Genomic DNA, 19,675 nt, shown 5'->3' with positions numbered 1-19,675 from the left:
AGGTCATATATATCTCACCGTGGGTGAACACTTTGACATTTAATGTGGAGATGTTGCAGACAGTGATCATCAGCACCATCCTCACACTAGTTATCACCCTCATCTTGGCACTACTGTTACCACTGGCATTAATTTAACTAGTTAACTACCCTCTCCCTTCTTTCAAGACCCATACATACACCCCATACAAGCAAGTCAGACGCCAGAGTGAATCTTTCGATTCAACTTGGACATAGATAATATGTATATTTACTGTGCAATTAACCTGAATTTAACTGAGGGTACCTATCTCTCTCTGGTGACCTTATAGAGCATAGGAGTTTATATATTTGTGATTTTCAAGAGATTCCTTAGTCTGTGTGATTTTGAAAATAATGTCTTCACTATAGACAGAGATTTCACGCACAAGATTTGATGTTAAATCACTCCTAATCACAGTATTACTGCATTTCATCTTAATAAGTAGATGGAACAAGTTCTTTCAGTCTGTCAAACACAATAGTTTTAAAAATTTTTGAGACTTTGTTTGTAGTGTCATATCATCCAAGTTTTTCGAGACATTGTAGTGTCATATCGTCCAAGTTTTTCGAGACTTTGTCTGTCCTGACATATTGCCCATATTGTCCTGAGCAGCTTCCCTCTACTCCTGCAAAATAGTCAGGAAATTACAACAAAAGATATACCGCTAGAGAGGATTACGCTCGACTTTTTGAATAACGAAAAATATTACAAAAAAAATCGAAAAAAAGACCCTTAATATTTACACAAGCATGAATTTTATTGATAAATAGCGGAATATAACGGAATGCAGCTCCTGTGTGCATGCGCCACATGACACATGACACTCGCCTCATACCATGCTAGGAGGGCACTGGCCGCACACACACACACCTTAACCTGTTGATTGACGGTTGAGAGGCGGGACCAAAGAGCCAGAGCTCAACCCCCGCAAGCACAAATAGGTGAGTACACCTGCATATATATGCTGCAGTTATTAAATTCAAGGCTTCTCTTTCTACTCAACATATTTTCTGAAATTTACCAAATTTTTCTAGACCTTAGTCTACTAAGGTCTACTTAGTAGATAAGTAGACAACATTTGAGACTTATTAGAATACAAGAAAATACTCAACTTTTCTCGTTCTGCACTACTGCTGAATGATCTCTGATAACATAGTGTTTAAACCAGTAACTCTGCCTGACTTACACATTTTGGAAGTTACCGGTACCATAATCCAGGTATACAAGATACTTGCCCATACGTTGCCAGAACGTTGCCAGAACTTAGCTAGGACGCTGCCAAAACGTTGATAGGACATTGCCAGAGCGTTCCAAACACGTTAGAAGGTTGGCAGGACATTGCCAGAACGTTGCCATGACATTGTCAAAACATTGCCAGGACATTACATGAGAGTTGCCAAAACGTTGTCAGAACGTTGGCAGAACGTTGTCAGGACGTTGCCAGAACGTTGTCAGGACGCTGCAAGCGTCATTTGAGTTATGCTGCCAGAATTAGCAGACTCATTACTGATATATCTTAAACATCAAGTACTTATATACTTAAGTACTTGATGCTTATATTTATATACTAATATCCCTAGACTCCCTAAACATACACCTTACCTACTGAACTATGATGAACTAAATGTATCTCAACCGCTTGTCACACCTGACTTAACTGGAGAACTGTGCCATCCTATGCCCTCAATACTTCCTTATAGTCGCTTGTTCATAGTACACTTTATTAGTATTAAACCCATACATTCAAGAAATAGTTCATTCACAATGCGACAATAAAATTAGGACTTTGATAGAGAACTTGAACGTCGAAGAAACAGAAAAGTTATTCATGAACTATGTGAATAATAATGACCAAACCACACACACTAGAAAGTGAAGGGACGACGACGTTTCGGTCCGTTCTGGACCATTCTCAAGTCGATTGTGACACGGACCATTCACAATCAACTTGAGAATGGTCCAGGACGGACCGAAACGTCGTCGTCCCTTTACCTTCTAGTGTGTGGTTTGGTGAACATATTTCAGCCACGTTATTTGACTCCTCGTCTGCATATGTGATTAATATAACAAATCTAAGCACACACACAGCAGACTATGCCAAAAAAATGTACAGTTCCCCCCTTAGTTCATATTTATAAATGAATATATAAGGTATCTGTAAACGAACACTCAGTGTAACATGGAGATAGAGTTTAAATACTCTATTCTTTACCCGCACTTTCTTTTGAATAAAAAATGTGAGCTATGAAATTATGCTAAATGGTGAATTATGAAATAAACAGTGAACGGTTAACTTTGAATATACAGTAAACTAAAGTTAACATTTAAATCATCCTTTATATTGTTTAACAATTATTTTACCAAAAGTAACTAATTTCTTTATTAAATTTTTTTGTGGTTGGATTCCTGGGAGTAGTGCAGAGTTAAGGTGATATAATTGACTGGGAATAATCGGTTCACCTTTAACTAACGATTTTAAATCAGTAAAGTAATATATATATAAATATATATATATATATATATATATATATATATATATATATATATATATATATATATATATATATATATATATATATATATACAATCTTTGGACAACACCCACCAGTGGGACTCGAACCCAGAAAGCACAACTACCTTCCAGTAGCTGGCATAACTAGTATGCTTTAACCCACTACGCCATCAGACCTTACAAAAGAAGTAGATAGTTCGAGATAAATATCTCAAACATCTCCACCTCCCGAAGGCACCAGATGAGTGAGGGGTCAGTCTGCATTTTTCGTCAAGCCACTGTCAATGTGAGAGAACTCGTGTCCAGCTTATAAGCCTATACTTGCATAAACCACAAGTGAAGATTAACAATCTTTGGACAACACCCACCAGTGGGACTCGAACCCAGAAAGCACAACTACCTTCCAGTAGCTGGCATAACTAGTATGTTTTAACCCACTACGCCATCAGACCTTACAAAAGAAGTAGATAGTTCGAGATATCTCGAACTATCTAGTTAAAGCATACTAGTTATGCCAGCTACTGGAAGGTAGTTGTGCTTTCTGGGTTCGAGTCCCACTGGTGGGTGCTGTCCAAAGATTGTTAATCTTCACTTGTGGTTTATGCAAGTATAGGCTTATAAGCTGGACACGAGTTCTCTCACATTGACAGTGGCTTGACGAAAAATGCAGACTGACCCCTGACTCATCTGGTGCCTTCGGGAGGTGGAGATGTTTGAGATATATATCTCGAACTATCTACTTCTTTTGTAAGGTCTGATGGCGTAGTGGGTTAAAGCATACTAGTTATGCCAGCTACTGGAAGGTAGTTGTGCTTTCTGGGTTCGAGTCCCACTGGTGGGTGTTGTCCAAAGATTGTTAATCTTCACTTGTGGTTTATGCAAGTATAGGCTTATATATATATATATATATATATATATATATATATATATATATATATATATATATATATATATATATATATATATATAAATATATATATATATATATATATATATATATATATATATATATATATATATATATATATATATATATAACTGAAAACTCACACCCCAGAAGTGACTCGAACCCATACTCCCAGAAGCAACGCAACTGGTATGTACAAGACGCCTTAATCCACTTGACCATCACGACCGGACAAAGAGAGGTGATAGCCGAGGCTATTTGAACCACCCCACCGCCGGCACTCGGATAGTAATCTTGGGCATAGCATTTTACCAAATCACCTCATTCTTAGGGGCACACGTGGGGAACACAAATGCGAACAAGCCAGAATGGTCCCCTGGACAATATGCAACTGAAAACTCACACCCCAGAAGTGACTCGAACCCATACTCCCAGAAGCAACGCAACTGGTATGTACAAGACGCCTTAATCCACTTGACCATCACGACCGGACAAAGAGAGGTGATAGCCGAGGCTATTTGAACCAACCCACCGCCGGCACTCGGATAGTAATCTTGGGCATAGCATTTTACCAAATCACCTCATTCTTAGGGGCACACGTGAGGAACACAAATGCGAACAAGCCAGAATGGTCCCCTGGACAATATGCAACTGAAAACTCACACCCCAGAAGTGACTCGAACCCATACTCCCAGAAGCAACGCAACTGGTATGTACAAGACGCCTTAATCCACTTGACCATCACGACCGGACAAAGAGAGGTGATAGCCGAGGCTATTTGAACCACCCCACCGCCGGCACTCGGATAGTAATCTTGGGCATAGCATTTTACCAAATCACCTCATTCTTAGGGGCACACGTGAGGAACACAAATGCGAACAAGCCAGAATGGTCCCCTGGACAATATGCAACTGAAAACTCACACCCCAGAAGTGACTCGAACCCATACTCCCAGAAGCAACGCAACTGGTATGTACAAGACGCCTTAATCCACTTGACCATCACGACCGGACAAAGAGAGGTGATAGCCGAGGCTATTTGAACCACCCCACCGCCGGCACTCGGATAGTAATCTTGGGCATAGCATTTTACCAAATCACCTCATTCTTAGGGGCACACGTGAGGAACACAAATGCGAACAAGCCAGAATGGTCCCCTGGACAATATGCAACTGAAAACTCACACCCCAGAAGTGACTCGAACCCATACTCCCAGAAGCAACGCAACTGGTATGTACAAGACGCCTTAATCCACTTGACCATCACGACCGGACAAAGAGAGGTGATAGCCGAGGCTATTTGAACCACCCCACCGCCGGCACTCGGATAGTAATCTTGGGCATAGCATTTTACCAAATCACCTCATTCTTAGGGGCACACGTGAGGAACACAAATGCGAACAAGCCAGAATGGTCCCCTGGACAATATGCAACTGAAAACTCACACCCCAGAAGTGACTCGAACCCATACTCCCAGAAGCAACGCAACTGGTATGTACAAGACGCCTTAATCCACTTGACCATCACGACCGGACAAAGAGAGGTGATAGCCGAGGCTATTTGAACATACCAGTTGCGTTGCTTCTGGAAGTATGGGTTCGAGTCACTTCTGGGGTGTGAGTTTTCAGTTGCATATTGTCCAGGGGACCATTCTGGCTTGTTCGCATTTGTGTTCCTCACGTGTGCCCCTAAGAATGAGGTGATTTGGTAAAATGCTATGCCCAAGATTACTATCCGAGTGCCGGCGGTGGGGTGGTTCAAATAGCCTCGGCTATCACCTCTCTTTGTCCGGTCGTGATGGTCAAGTGGATTAAGGCGTCTTGTACATACCAGTTGCGTTGCTTCTGGGAGTATGGGTTCGAGTCACTTCTGGGGTGTGAGTTTTCAGTTGCATATTGTCCAGGGGACCATTCTGGCTTGTTCGCATTTGTGTTCCTCACGTGTGCCCCTAAGAATGAGGTGATTTGGTAAAATGCTATGCCCAAGATTACTATCCGAGTGCCGGCGGTGGGGTGGTTCAAATAGCCTCGGCTATCACCTCTCTTTGTCCGGTCGTGATGGTCAAGTGGATTAAGGCGTCTTGTACATACCAGTTGCGTTGCTTCTGGGAGTATGGGTTCGAGTCACTTCTGGGGTGTGAGTTTTCAGTTGCATATTGTCCAGGGGACCATTCTGGCTTGTTCGCATTTGTGTTCCTCACGTGTGCCCCTAAGAATGAGGTGATTTGGTAAAATGCTATGCCCAAGATTACTATCCGAGTGCCGGCGGTGGGGTGGTTCAAATAGCCTCGGCTATCACCTCTCTTTGTCCGGTCGTGATGGTCAAGTGGATTAAGGCGTCTTGTACATACCAGTTGCGTTGCTTCTGGGAGTATGGGTTCGAGTCACTTCTGGGGTGTGAGTTTTCAGTTGCATATTGTCCAGGGGACCATTCTGGCTTGTTCGCATTTGTGTTCCTCACGTGTGCCCCTAAGAATGAGGTGATTTGGTAAAATGCTATGCCCAAGATTACTATCCGAGTGCCGGCGATGGGGTGGTTCAAATAGCCTCGGCTATCACCTCTCTTTGTCCGGTCGTGATGGTCAAGTGGATTAAGGCGTCTTGTACATACCAGTTGCGTTGCTTCTGGGAGTATGGGTTCGAGTCACTTCTGGGGTGTGAGTTTTCAGTTGCATATTGTCCAGGGGACCATTCTGGCTTGTTCGCATTTGTGTTCCTCACGTGTGCCCCTAAGAATGAGGTGATTTGGTAAAATGCTATGCCCAAGATTACTATCCGAGTGCCGGCGGTGGGGTGGTTCAAATAGCCTCGGCTATCACCTCTCTTTGTCCGGTCGTGATGGTCAAGTGGATTAAGGCGTCTTGTACATACCAGTTGCGTTGCTTCTGGGAGTATGGGTTCGAGTCACTTCTGGGGTGTGAGTTTTCAGTTGCATATTGTCCAGGGGACCATTCTGGCTTGTTCGCATTTGTGTTCCTCACGTGTGCCCCTAAGAATGAGGTGATTTGGTAAAATGCTATGCCCAAGATTACTATCCGAGTGCCGGCGGTGGGTTGGTTCAAATAGCCTCGGCTATCACCTCTCTTTGTCCGGTCGTGATGGTCAAGTGGATTAAGGCGTCTTGTACATACCAGTTGCGTTGCTTCTGGGAGTATGGGTTCGAGTCACTTCTGGGGTGTGAGTTTTCAGTTGCATATTGTCCAGGGGACCATTCTGGCTTGTTCGCATTTGTGTTCCTCACGTGTGCCCCTACGAATGAGGTGATTTGGTAAAATGCTATGCCCAAGATTACTATCCGAGTGCCGGCGGTGGGGTGGTTCAAATAGCCTCGGCTATCACCTCTCTTTGTCCGGTCGTGATGGTCAAGTGGATTAAGGCGTCTTGTACATACCAGTTGCGTTGCTTCTGGGAGTATGGGTTCGAGTCACTTCTGGGGTGTGAGTTTTCAGTTGCATATTGTCCAGGGGACCATTCTGGCTTGTTCGCATTTGTGTTCCTCTCGTGTGCCCCTAAGAATGAGGTGATTTGGTAAAATGCTATGCCCAAGATTACTATCCGAGTGCCGGCGGTGGGGTGGTTCAAATAGCCTCGGCTATCACCTCTCTTTGTCCGGTCGTGATGGTCAAGTGGATTAAGGCGTCTTGTACATACCAGTTGCGTTGCTTCTGGGAGTATGGGTTCGAGTCACTTCTGGGGTGTGAGTTTTCAGTTGCATATTGTCCAGGGGACCATTCTGGCTTGTTCGCATTTGTGTTCCTCACGTGTGCCCCTAAGAATGAGGTGATTTGGTAAAATGCTATGCCCAAGATTACTATCCGAGTGCCGGCGGTGGGGTGGTTCAAATAGCCTTGGCTATCACCTCTCTTTGTCCGGTCGTGATGGTCAAGTGGATTAAGGCGTCTTGTACATACCAGTTGCGTTGCTTCTGGGAGTATGGGTTCGAGTCACTTCTGGGGTGTGAGTTTTCAGTTGCATATTGTCCAGGGGACCATTCTGGCTTGTTCGCATTTGTGTTCCTCACGTGTGCCCCTAAGAATGAGGTGATTTGGTAAAATGCTATGCCCAAGATTACTATCCGAGTGCCGGCGGTGGGGTGGTTCAAATAGCCTCGGCTATCACCTCTCTTTGTCCGGTCGTGATGGTCAAGTGGATTAAGGCGTCTTGTACATACCAGTTGCGTTGCTTCTGGGAGTATGGGTTCGAGTCACTTCTGGGGTGTGAGTTTTCAGTTGCATATTGTCCAGGGGACCATTCTGGCTTGTTCGCATTTGTGTTCCTCACGTGTGCCCCTAAGAATGAGGTGATTTGGTAAAATGCTATGCCCAAGATTACTATCCGAGTGCCGGCGGTGGGGTGGTTCAAATAGCCTCGGCTATCACCTCTCTTTGTCCGGTCGTGATGGTCAAGTGGATTAAGGCGTCTTGTACATACCAGTTGCGTTGCTTCTGGGAGTATGGGTTCGAGTCACTTCTGGGGTGTGAGTTTTCAGTTGCATATTGTCCAGGGGACCATTCTGGCTTGTTCGCATTTGTGTTCCTCACGTGTGCCCCTAAGAATGAGGTGATTTGGTAAAATGCTATGCCCAAGATTACTATCCGAGTGCCGGCGGTGGGGTGGTTCAAATAGCCTCGGCTATCACCTCTCTTTGTCCGGTCGTGATGGTCAAGTGGATTAAGGCGTCTTGTACATACCAGTTGCGTTGCTTCTGGGAGTATGGGTTCGAGTCACTTCTGGGGTGTGAGTTTTCAGTTGCATATTGTCCAGGGGACCATTCTGGCTTGTTCGCATTTGTGTTCCTCACGTGTGCCCCTAAGAATGAGGTGATTTGGTAAAATGCTATGCCCAAGATTACTATCCGAGTGCCGGCGGTGGGGTGGTTCAAATAGCCTCGGCTATCACCTCTCTTTGTCCGGTCGTGATGGTCAAGTGGATTAAGGCGTCTTGTACATACCAGTTGCGTTGCTTCTGGGAGTATGGGTTCGAGTCACTTCTGGGGTGTGAGTTTTCAGTTGCATATTGTCCAGGGGACCATTCTGGCTTGTTCGCATTTGTGTTCCTCACGTGTGCCCCTAAGAATGAGGTGATTTGGTAAAATGCTATGCCCAAGATTACTATCCGAGTGCCGGCGGTGGGGTGGTTCAAATAGCCTCGGCTATCACCTCTCTTTGTCCGGTCGTGATGGTCAAGTGGATTAAGGCGTCTTGTACATACCAGTTGCGTTGCTTCTGGGAGTATGGGTTCGAGTCACTTCTGGGGTGTGAGTTTTCAGTTGCATATTGTCCAGGGGACCATTCTGGCTTGTTCGCATTTGTGTTCCTCACGTGTGCCCCTAAGAATGAGGTGATTTGGTAAAATGCTATGCCCAAGATTACTATCCGAGTGCCGGCGGTGGGTTGGTTCAAATAGCCTCGGCTATCACCTCTCTTTGTCCGGTCGTGATGGTCAAGTGGATTAAGGCGTCTTGTACATACCAGTTGCGTTGCTTCTGGGAGTATGGGTTCGAGTCACTTCTGGGGTGTGAGTTTTCAGTTGCATATTGTCCAGGGGACCATTCTGGCTTGTTCGCATTTGTGTTCCTCACGTGTGCCCCTAAGAATGAGGTGATTTGGTAAAATGCTATGCCCAAGATTACTATCCGAGTGCCGGCGGTGGGGTGGTTCAAATAGCCTCGGCTATCACCTCTCTTTGTCCGGTCGTGATGGTCAAGTGGATTAAGGCGTCTTGTACATACCAGTTGCGTTGCTTCTGGGAGTATGGGTTCGAGTCACTTCTGGGGTGTGAGTTTTCAGTTGCATATTGTCCAGGGGACCATTCTGGCTTGTTCGCATTTGTGTTCCTCACGTGTGCCCCTAAGAATGAGGTGATTTGGTAAAATGCTATGCCCAAGATTACTATCCGAGTGCCGGCGGTGGGGTGGTTCAAATAGCCTCGGCTATCACCTCTCTTTGTCCGGTCGTGATGGTCAAGTGGATTAAGGCGTCTTGTACATACCAGTTGCGTTGCTTCTGGGAGTATGGGTTCGAGTCACTTCTGGGGTGTGAGTTTTCAGTTGCATATTGTCCAGGGGACCATTCTGGCTTGTTCGCATTTGTGTTCCTCACGTGTGCCCCTAAGAATGAGGTGATTTGGTAAAATGCTATGCCCAAGATTACTATCCGAGTGCCGGCGGTGGGGTGGTTCAAATAGCCTCGGCTATCACCTCTCTTTGTCCGGTCGTGATGGTCAAGTGGATTAAGGCGTCTTGTACATACCAGTTGCGTTGCTTCTGGGAGTATGGGTTCGAGTCACTTCTGGGGTGTGAGTTTTCAGTTGCATATTGTCCAGGGGACCATTCTGGCTTGTTCGCATTTGTGTTCCTCACGTGTGCCCCTAAGAATGAGGTGATTTGGTAAAATGCTATGCCCAAGATTACTATCCGAGTGCCGGCGGTGGGGTGGTTCAAATAGCCTCGGCTATCACCTCTCTTTGTCCGGTCGTGATGGTCAAGTGGATTAAGGCGTCTTGTACATACCAGTTGCGTTGCTTCTGGGAGTATGGGTTCGAGTCACTTCTGGGGTGTGAGTTTTCAGTTGCATATTGTCCAGGGGACCATTCTGGCTTGTTCGCATATATATATATATATATATATATATATATATATATATATATATATATATATATATATATATATATATATATATATATATATATATATATATATATATATATATATATGCGGAAAGTCCACAGAGAAATATGAAATGAGGTGAACGTTTCGGCTTTGTTAAAGCCTTTGTCAACACCAGACTGACTAAGGAGAAGGGAGAAGGGGGGAAGATATATAGGCCGACACCTGACCAACCCATCCCAAGGGTTGGTCAGGTGTAATTAACCAAAAACAGGTATAGCTTAGCTTAGAATGGTCAAAGAGGATTAAGCGGTCAGAGAATAAGGACAAAAGATTAAAGAAAAGCCTCATGAACACACAATATATGAATATACAATTAAAATGAGACATTGTAAGCCTCTCTATCAGAGTTGTTTCTTAAACTGTTGTGCAATATTATAACTTAAAGTTATAATATTGCACAACAGAATTCTGGTGAGTTCTGGCTACTAGGTACGACATATACCATATATATATATATATATGCGAACAAGCCTGAATGGTCCCCAGGACAATATGCAACTGAAAACTCACACCCCAGAAGTGACTCGAACCCATACTCCCAGAAGCAACGCAACTGGTATGTACAAGACGCCTTAATCCACTTGACCATCACGACCGGACATAATGAGGTGATAGCCTAAGCTATTTGAACCACCCCACCGCCGGCACTCGGATAGTAATCTTGGGCATAGCATTTTACCAATATATATATATATATATATATATATATATATATATATATATATATATATATATATATATATATATATATATATATATATATATATGTCGTACCTAGTAGCCAGAACGCTACATATATATATATAATATATATATATATATATATATAGATATATATATATATATATATATATATATATATATATATGTATAATATATATATATATATATATATATATATATATATATATATATATATATATATATATATATATATATATTACTCCACAATCCACAATATCTGACTCCCTCTCTCTTGATACGGAGCTAAGCAAACGCATCGGTAAGGCATCTACTACCATGTCCAGACTTACAAAGAGAGTGTGGACCAACAATACGTTAACTGAGTATACTAAGATTCAGGTTTAAAGAGCCTGTGTCCTGAGCACTCTCCTTTATGGCAGTGAGTCTTGGACACTCCGCGCCCGTCAGGAAAGACAGCTGAATGCCTACCACATGCGCTGCCTTCGACACATCTTGGACATCACCTGGCAGGACAAGGTGACAAACAACAACGTCTTGGGGAGAGCAAGAATCACCAGCATGTACACAATGCTGAAACAGAGACGAATGCGCTGGCTCGGGCACGTTGTGCGAATGGGCGACGGCGGGATCCCCAAGGATCTCCTGTACGGAGAGCTGATGCAGGGAAAGCGTCCAACAGGCAAGCCCCAGCTACGGTACAAAGACGTATGCAAGAGGGACCTGAAAGCCATGGACGTCGATCTAGCTATATGGGAGACACAGGCTGCAGACCGTTCAGCCTTGAGGCAGTCTGTTCAAAGAGGTCTCTCCAAGTTCGAGGAGTCACTTGCCAAGGAATCGGAGGCAAAGAGACAGAGAAGGAAAGCCGGTAGCCAGGAAGACAGACCAGAATCGGACTTCGTTTGTGCTCGGTGTGGGAAGGACTGCCACTCTCGGATTGGCCTCATCAGTCACACCAGACGCTGCACCAGGATTGACAACTAGGGCTCAACTCCATAGTCTCCCGAGACTGAAGAATGCCTACTACATATATATATATATATATATATATATATATATATATATATATATATATATATATATATATATATATATATATATATATATATATATATATATATATATATATAAGACGGTGGTGGTGGGGGGGGGGAAGGAATAAAAGATCCAATATATGTGTGTTAAGTCTATTAACAATGACCGAATGTAACCTACATCCTATCACAAAGATGCGCAATAAAAAGCACCTTAATAATGAATTTGTCTGCTAAAGTCTCGAAGAACAATATGGTAAATTAGATTTACCACCAGTGATGTAAATGCATAAAAATTAGTGCAATCTACGGACTATGCACATAACATTTCACTACTTTCCCCCCCCCCCCTTTCGGCCTAGAGCCGTGATTAAAATGATGGAGATAGCAAAATAGAAGAGAAAAACAACAGACAATAAGTCGCATCGCATTTTTTGATTGGCTAGGTTTTTTCTTTGGTCTCGAATATTGGATAGATTGTTTCTTTGTAAATTGTGGAATGATAATTCCATCATGAAGATTCACTCCTCCTTAAATCCAGAGGTAACCAGACCACACACTAGAAGGTAAAGGGACGACGACGTTTAGGTCCGTCCTGGACCATTCTCAAGTCGATTGTTGAGAATGGTTGAGTTGAGAGTGATTCACAATCGACTTGAGAATGGTCCAGGACGGACCGAAACGTCTTCGTCCCTTCACCTTCTAGTGCGTGTTCTGGTCAACATACTTTAGCCACGTTATTGTGACTCCTCGCCTGCATCCAGAGTTAAATCCAGAGAGTAGTGGAAACAGTTTGCAGATCTAACGGAGTGAAATCATTTCCCCTCCAATGGAGAGGTTTAGCTCTAGTTGTCGAGTGAAGAGGAAGCCTGTGCTTGAGTGAGTGTCATGGGCTTTAGTTGGAGTAAGTATTCCTGGCATGGAGGCTCAGTGCATTAAAAGTGACCACAACTTTTCCTACAGGTTGAGTGAGCATTTAATCTCCTTGAATTTTCTTGCGGAAAGTGGTCACCTTCCAGTGCCTCTAATATCTTCACATTTTTCACATCATGCTTCGCGCTAAATGAGCACAGTTAATGCACATCTCGAGTTCCGTGTCAGAGGGTTTAAAAAATCCGCTCAAACCCTGAGAAAACTGCTGAGGAAATTGATTTTTAATATCATAATCATATGTTCTTGAACGTTTTCAAAATTTGTATTATTGATATCTTTAACCAGTGTGACTATTTGACACTTGGAAGAGTACTCCGATTTACACATGAAAATAGTGAAAATAACAGTCTGCCATTCTTGGATGTACTAATAACAAAAACAGGAACCTCTTTAAGCACCAACGTATATACCAAGCCCACCAACATAGGATTATGCCTGAACGGTAGAAGTGAGTGCCCCCAAAGATAAAAAGCCAGTGTTTCTCAATGCTTATATTCGTCGAGCGCTTACCCACTGCTCTGAATGGAGCAACGTGAGTAGAGAGTTTGAAAGAGTAACTCAGGTATTGGTGAACAACGGATATAGCAACGCGGAAATAAACGCTGCTATAAGAAGACACTTGGACCGTTGGTATAATTCAGAACCTAGAACAGAAACCACAACACCCCCAATAAAATTATATTACAAATCAACCATGCACAGTGAACATATAAAAGAGGAAAGAATAATGAAAGAAATAATCCGTAAAGGAGTAAAAAGCACTACTCCTAACCAAAACATAAACCTGATAATATTCTACAAAACCAAGTAGACTTCCGAACTCCTTATCAAAAACAGCCCGAAGCCGACGGAGAACCCTCTACAGCAGTCAAGCGTTGTATACATGTACACTTGCCCCCACGAAGGATGTAACCTTCAATGTAAGTACATAGGTATGACGTCGACCAAGCTGACGAGGCGTTTGACATGCCATCTTCAATCTGGTGCCCCTAGAAATCACATGAGACAAGCCCATGACATTACTCTAACAAGAGAAATGTTGAACAAGAATATTTGCATAATAGACAAAACCCAAGATTCAAGAAAATTACAAATTCTTGAGGCAATTCACATAAGAATAGAGCGACCTACCATGAACACCCAAATCACGGAACTATTTACTCTACCCACCATGAGAGTAAGGACAAGACAAGAACATATCGAAGCCAACACAGAAGACAATGTCCAACATAACAGGCCAATTACACTGGATTAATCTTTGTGTTTGGATAGGAGATGCCTCGTATGGGCCAATAAGCCTTCTGCAGCCCCTATGTTTATCCCTTATGTATCCCCCCATGTTTTCACCTTCATTGTATTATCACCTGACCTAATGCGGGTATAAAATCAACTAGTATTGTAAGATCTGTTCACTTGAGAATGAACCATGGAGGTTCGAAACGTCGTGCAAATTATACAAATAAGTGTAATACACTCTATAGTAAATCACTTCTTTTTTTCACCTTAAAAGTACGAAAATGAGTTTTGGAGAACTCCTATTTCAAGCCCTGATGCTAAGAAAATAGTTAGAGGAATAGAAGCCCTAAACCAGAAAATAATAAATACAGAATATGCGGTCATATTCAATGAAACATATATATATATATATATATATATATATATATATATATATATATATATATATATATATATATATATATATATATATATGTCGTACCTAGTAGCCAGAACGCACTTCTCAGCCTAATATGCAAGGCCCGATTTGCCTAATAAGCCAAGTTTTCATGAATTAATTGTTTTTCGACTACCTAACCTACCTAACCTAACCTAACCTAACTTTTTCGGGTACCTAACCTAACCTAACCTATAAAGATAGGTTAGGTTAGGTTAAGTAGGGTTGGTTAGGTTTGGTCATATATCTACGTTAATTTTAACTCCAATAAAAAAAATGACCTCATACATAATGAAATGGGTAGCTTTATCATTTCATAAGAAAAAAAATAGAGAAAATATAATAATTCAGGAGAACTTGGCTTATTAGGCAAATTTGGCCTTGCATAGTAAGCTGAGAAGTGCGTTCTGGCTACTAGGTACGACATATATATATATATATATATATATATATATATATATAAATATATATATATATATATATATATATATATATATATATATACATATATATATATAAATAATAGAGATCTCATGATATACGGTATACATAATAAAGATTCCATGATATACGGGGAAATATATATTATAGAGATCTCATGACACACAGGCTATATTATTGAGGGGTACGTGATATATGAAAAATATTGGATTTTTTTTTCCACATTAAATAATTACTTCCTGGATGATGGCGAATTTTACAATATATAATAGATTGTGAAGGGGAGATGAAAGCCCAGCTGGAGAGGGTGTATTCACTGCATGATTAATCTTGCGTGTTGTATTTGCCATATATATATATATATATATATATATATATATATATATATATATATATATATATATATATATATATATCGTTCAAATAATTGGTATTTTGCACAATATTAAAACCTTACGCTTCTATACTCTTTCTCACCCCTCCCCATATTTTGTTTTATTTTGTTTTAATAAGAATAATGTTTATTGTGAATAGAATTGTGATTCCTATGGAAATGGAAAAAAAGAATTATTATTCTACATGAATTCACTTGAAACCTATCCCTAGAAATAAATGAGCTTAGTATTATTATTATTATTGTAATGAACTTTCCATAATGTGAAGGTGAATCATATAAAGTACAAGGTGACCAAGTAGCCAGCTAGTTACCAGAGCCTTAATTTAGTTACCTGACTTGATGTCACTCTCATCAACATGGTGAGAGAACATGTTGCAATTTAGAAACAATTAAGAGAATATGTTGCAATTAGGAGACCTAGACACAATGGCTGAAATAATCCTCAGTTTATTTGTGTCTATGGCTCTCCTTAATTACTTATAACCAATTATCTTCAAAGAATAACCAAAAATATATATGGAAGATTGATGTCTCAGGCGTGCCAACCGCTGCATGCCAATTCAGCTTGCCATTCCCAGGCACAAGACCGAGTGGAACGTATGAATCACATGATCAAAAACTCTTATTTCATTCTTATTAATATGATCTTTAAATTGTGATATAAGTTTGACTTGTGAACTCTTTGCCTTGAAGACTGCCATCCATATTCTTGTTTATATAACTTTCTTGGAATATCATTTTCGGCTTGATTAATAAGTTCCAAGTGAACTGAAAACTAATTCAGTTCACTTGGGGTTGATTAGTTTCACTACACAATCTGAATTAGTTTCGTCACTAATTTAGACGAGTTATCATCTGAATTGTTACGAAAACATAAACAAAAGTCTAATAAAGCCTGCTAGACTCTAGCAAAACCTGCTAGAGTCAAGGAAAACATGCCAATAGTCTAGCAGGTTTCTACAATGATGTAAAAATTATGTGTTATATATATTTTTGTAGCCACTGGAACACTAGAGACAATATGCTATGTGAAAAATGGTAAAAGTTCGAGACTGTTGCTTCACCAAGTTTTTAAACATTTTTGTTACGAAAGGTTTTATCAACTGCCTTGTTTCACTTCTGTCTATCGTGACTCTCCCGAGTGTATTTACAATAGTTTTTTTCCCCCAAGTCAATCCGGAGTTAATTAAAATCCCGTTTGTGTTTTATATTTTCAGTAAGTATGTTCAGTGACATGTGGAAAGTTGCTTCAGACTCATATTCCTGAGTATGAGGGATGGCTGGTGAGTGATGAACTCAGTCATCACCCACTCTCTTCATGACTCATCCACCAATCATACCTGCTGGTGATGAACGCATTCATTACTCACATATAACTATATATGTGTTTCTGAACAAACAGAGCCATGAATTCGTGAATATTTTACCCTGAAACTTTCTGAACACATTTCTACATTGTTTTCGTATTATATAGTTTTTCAACTTTTCACTCGTAGGCAAGTCAACGACAATAGCGAGTGGAGTGGAGGTCGTAGTCTTCAGGGCCCTGGGTTCGATTCCCGGCCGAGATAGCAACAAATATGCAGAGTTTCTTTCACTCTGATGCACCGGTTCACCTAGCAGTAAATAGGCACCTACGTAGTTAGACAGCTGCGACGAGCTGCTTCCTGGGGATGTGTGTGTGTGTGTGTGTGTGTGTGTGTGTGTGTGTGTGTGTGTGTGTGTGTGTGTGTGTGTGTGGTAAGAGAGAAATATATGTAGTAGACATAAAAGAGGAAAAATAGATTGGTTAGAAAGGCGGGGTCCAAGAGCTAATAACTCGATTCTACAGGCACAAATACACACACACACACACACACACACACACACACACACACACACACACACACACACACACACACACACACACACACACACACAGGCTTGATAGAATTCTACGATCAGGTGACAAACATTAAGCAAGAAAGAGAAGGATGGGCGGACTGCATTTTTTTGGACTGTCGGAAAGCCTTTGACACAGTACCCCATAAAAGGTTGATGCATAAGCTGGAGAAACAGCAGGAGTAACTGGAAGGGCGCTCCAGTGGATAAGAGAATACCTAAGCAATAGGAAGCAGAGAGTTACAGTGAGGGGTGAGACCTCAGAATGGCGTGAAGTCACCAGTGGAGTTCCACAAGGCTCTGTGCATGGACCTATCCTGTTTCTGATATACGTAAATGATCTCCCAGAGGGTATAGACTCATTCCTCTCAATGTTGGCTGACGATGCCAAAATTATGAGAAGGATTAAGACAGAGGAGGAGAGCTGGAGGCTTCAAGAAGACCTGGACAAGCTGCAGGAATGGTCGAACAAATGGCTGTTAGAGTTTAACCCAAGCAAATGTAATGTAATGAAGATAGGGGTAGGATGCAGGAGACCAGTTACAAGGTGAAATACTGGGAGATGAAATACTTGATGAGTCAGAGAGAGAGAAAGACCTGGGGGTTGATATCACGCCAGACCTGTCCCCTGAAGCTCATATCAAGAGGATAACATCAGCAGCATATGCCAGGTTGGCTAACATTGGAACGGCCTTTAGAAACTAGTGTAAGGAATCTTTCAGAACATTATATACTAAATAAGTCGGACCAATACTCCAATCCTGGAGTATGCGGCTCCAGCATGGAGTCCATACCTAGTCAAGCATAAGACTAAACTGGAAAAGGTTTAAAGGTTTGCCACCAGATTAGTACCCGAGTTGAGAGGTTTGAGCTACGAGGAGAGACTACGGGAATTAAAACTCACTTCGTTGGAAGACAGAAGAATTAGGGGGGGACATAATCACCACATTCAAGATTATCAAGGGAATCGACAGGGTTGATAAATACAGGCTATTTAACACAAGGGGCAAACGCACTAGGGGAAAAAAGGTGGAAACTGAGTGCTCAAATGAGCCAAACAGATATTAGAAAGAACTTTTTTAGTGTCAGAGTGGTTGAAAAATGGAATGTATTAGGAAGTGATGTGGTGGAGGCTGACTACATACACAGTTTCAAGTGTAGATATGATAGAGCCCAATTGGCTCAGGAACCTGTACACCTGTTGATTGACGGTTGAGAGGCGGGACCAAAGAGCCAGAGCTATAAAATATATTAAATATATATATATATATATTATATATATATATATATATATATATATATATATATATATATATATATATATATATATATATATATATATATATATTATATATATATAACTGAAAACTCACACCCCACAAGAAGTGACTGGAACCCATACTCCCAGGAGCCACGCAACTGGTATGTACAAGACGCCTTAATCCACTTGACCATCACGACCGGACAAAATGAGGTGATAGCCGAGGCTATTTGAACCACCCCACCGCCGGCACTCGGATAGTAATCTTGGGCATAGCATTTTACCAAATCACCTCATTCTTTGGGGCACACGTGAGGAACACAAATGTGAACAAGCCTGAATGGTCCCCAGGACAATATGCAACTGAAAACTCACACCCCAGAAGTGACTCGAACCCATACTCCCAGGAGCCACGCAACTGGTATGTACAAGAGGCCTTAATCCACTTGACCATCACGACCGGACAAAATGAGGTGATAGCCGAGGCTATTTGAACCACCTCACCGCCGGCACTCGGATAGTAATCTTGGGCATAGCATTTTACCAAATCACCCCACCGCCGGTGGTTCAAATAGCCTCGGCTATCACCTCATTTTGTCCGGTCGTGATGGTCAAGTTGATTAAGGCGTCTTGTACATACCAGTTGCGTGGCTCCTGGGAGTATGGGTTCGAGTCACTTCTGGGGTGTGAGTTTTCAGTTGCATATTGTCCTGGGGACCATTCAGGCTTGTTCGCATTTGTGTTCCTCACGTGTGCCCCAAAGAATAAGGTGATTTGGTAAAATGCTATGCCCAAGATTACTATCCGAGTGCCGGCGGTGGGGTGGTTCAAATAGCCTCGGCTATCACCTCATTTTGTCCGGTCGTGATGGTCAAGTGGATTAAGGCGTCTTGTACATACCAGTTGCGTGGCTCCTGGGAGTATGGGTTCGAGTCACTTCTGGGGTGTGAGTTTTCAGTTGCATATTGTCCTGGGGACCATTCAGGCTTGTTCGCATTTGTGTTCCTCACGTGTGCCCCAAAGATTGAGGTGATTTGGTAAAATGCTATGCCCAAGATTACTATCCGAGTGCCGGCGGTGGGGTGGTTCAAATAGCCTCGGCTATCACCTCATTTTGTCCGGTCGTGATGGTCAAGTGGATTAAGGCGTCTTGTACATACCAGTTGCGTGGCTCCTGGGAGTATGGGTTCGAGTCACTTCTGGGTGTGAGTTTTCAGTTGCATATTGTCCTGGGGACCATTCAG

Source organism: Procambarus clarkii, chromosome 14 (genome assembly GCF_040958095.1).
Source record: "Procambarus clarkii isolate CNS0578487 chromosome 14, FALCON_Pclarkii_2.0, whole genome shotgun sequence".
NCBI classification, from domain to species: Eukaryota; Metazoa; Arthropoda; class Malacostraca; order Decapoda; family Cambaridae; genus Procambarus; species Procambarus clarkii.
This window is presented reverse-complemented; position numbering follows the sequence as displayed.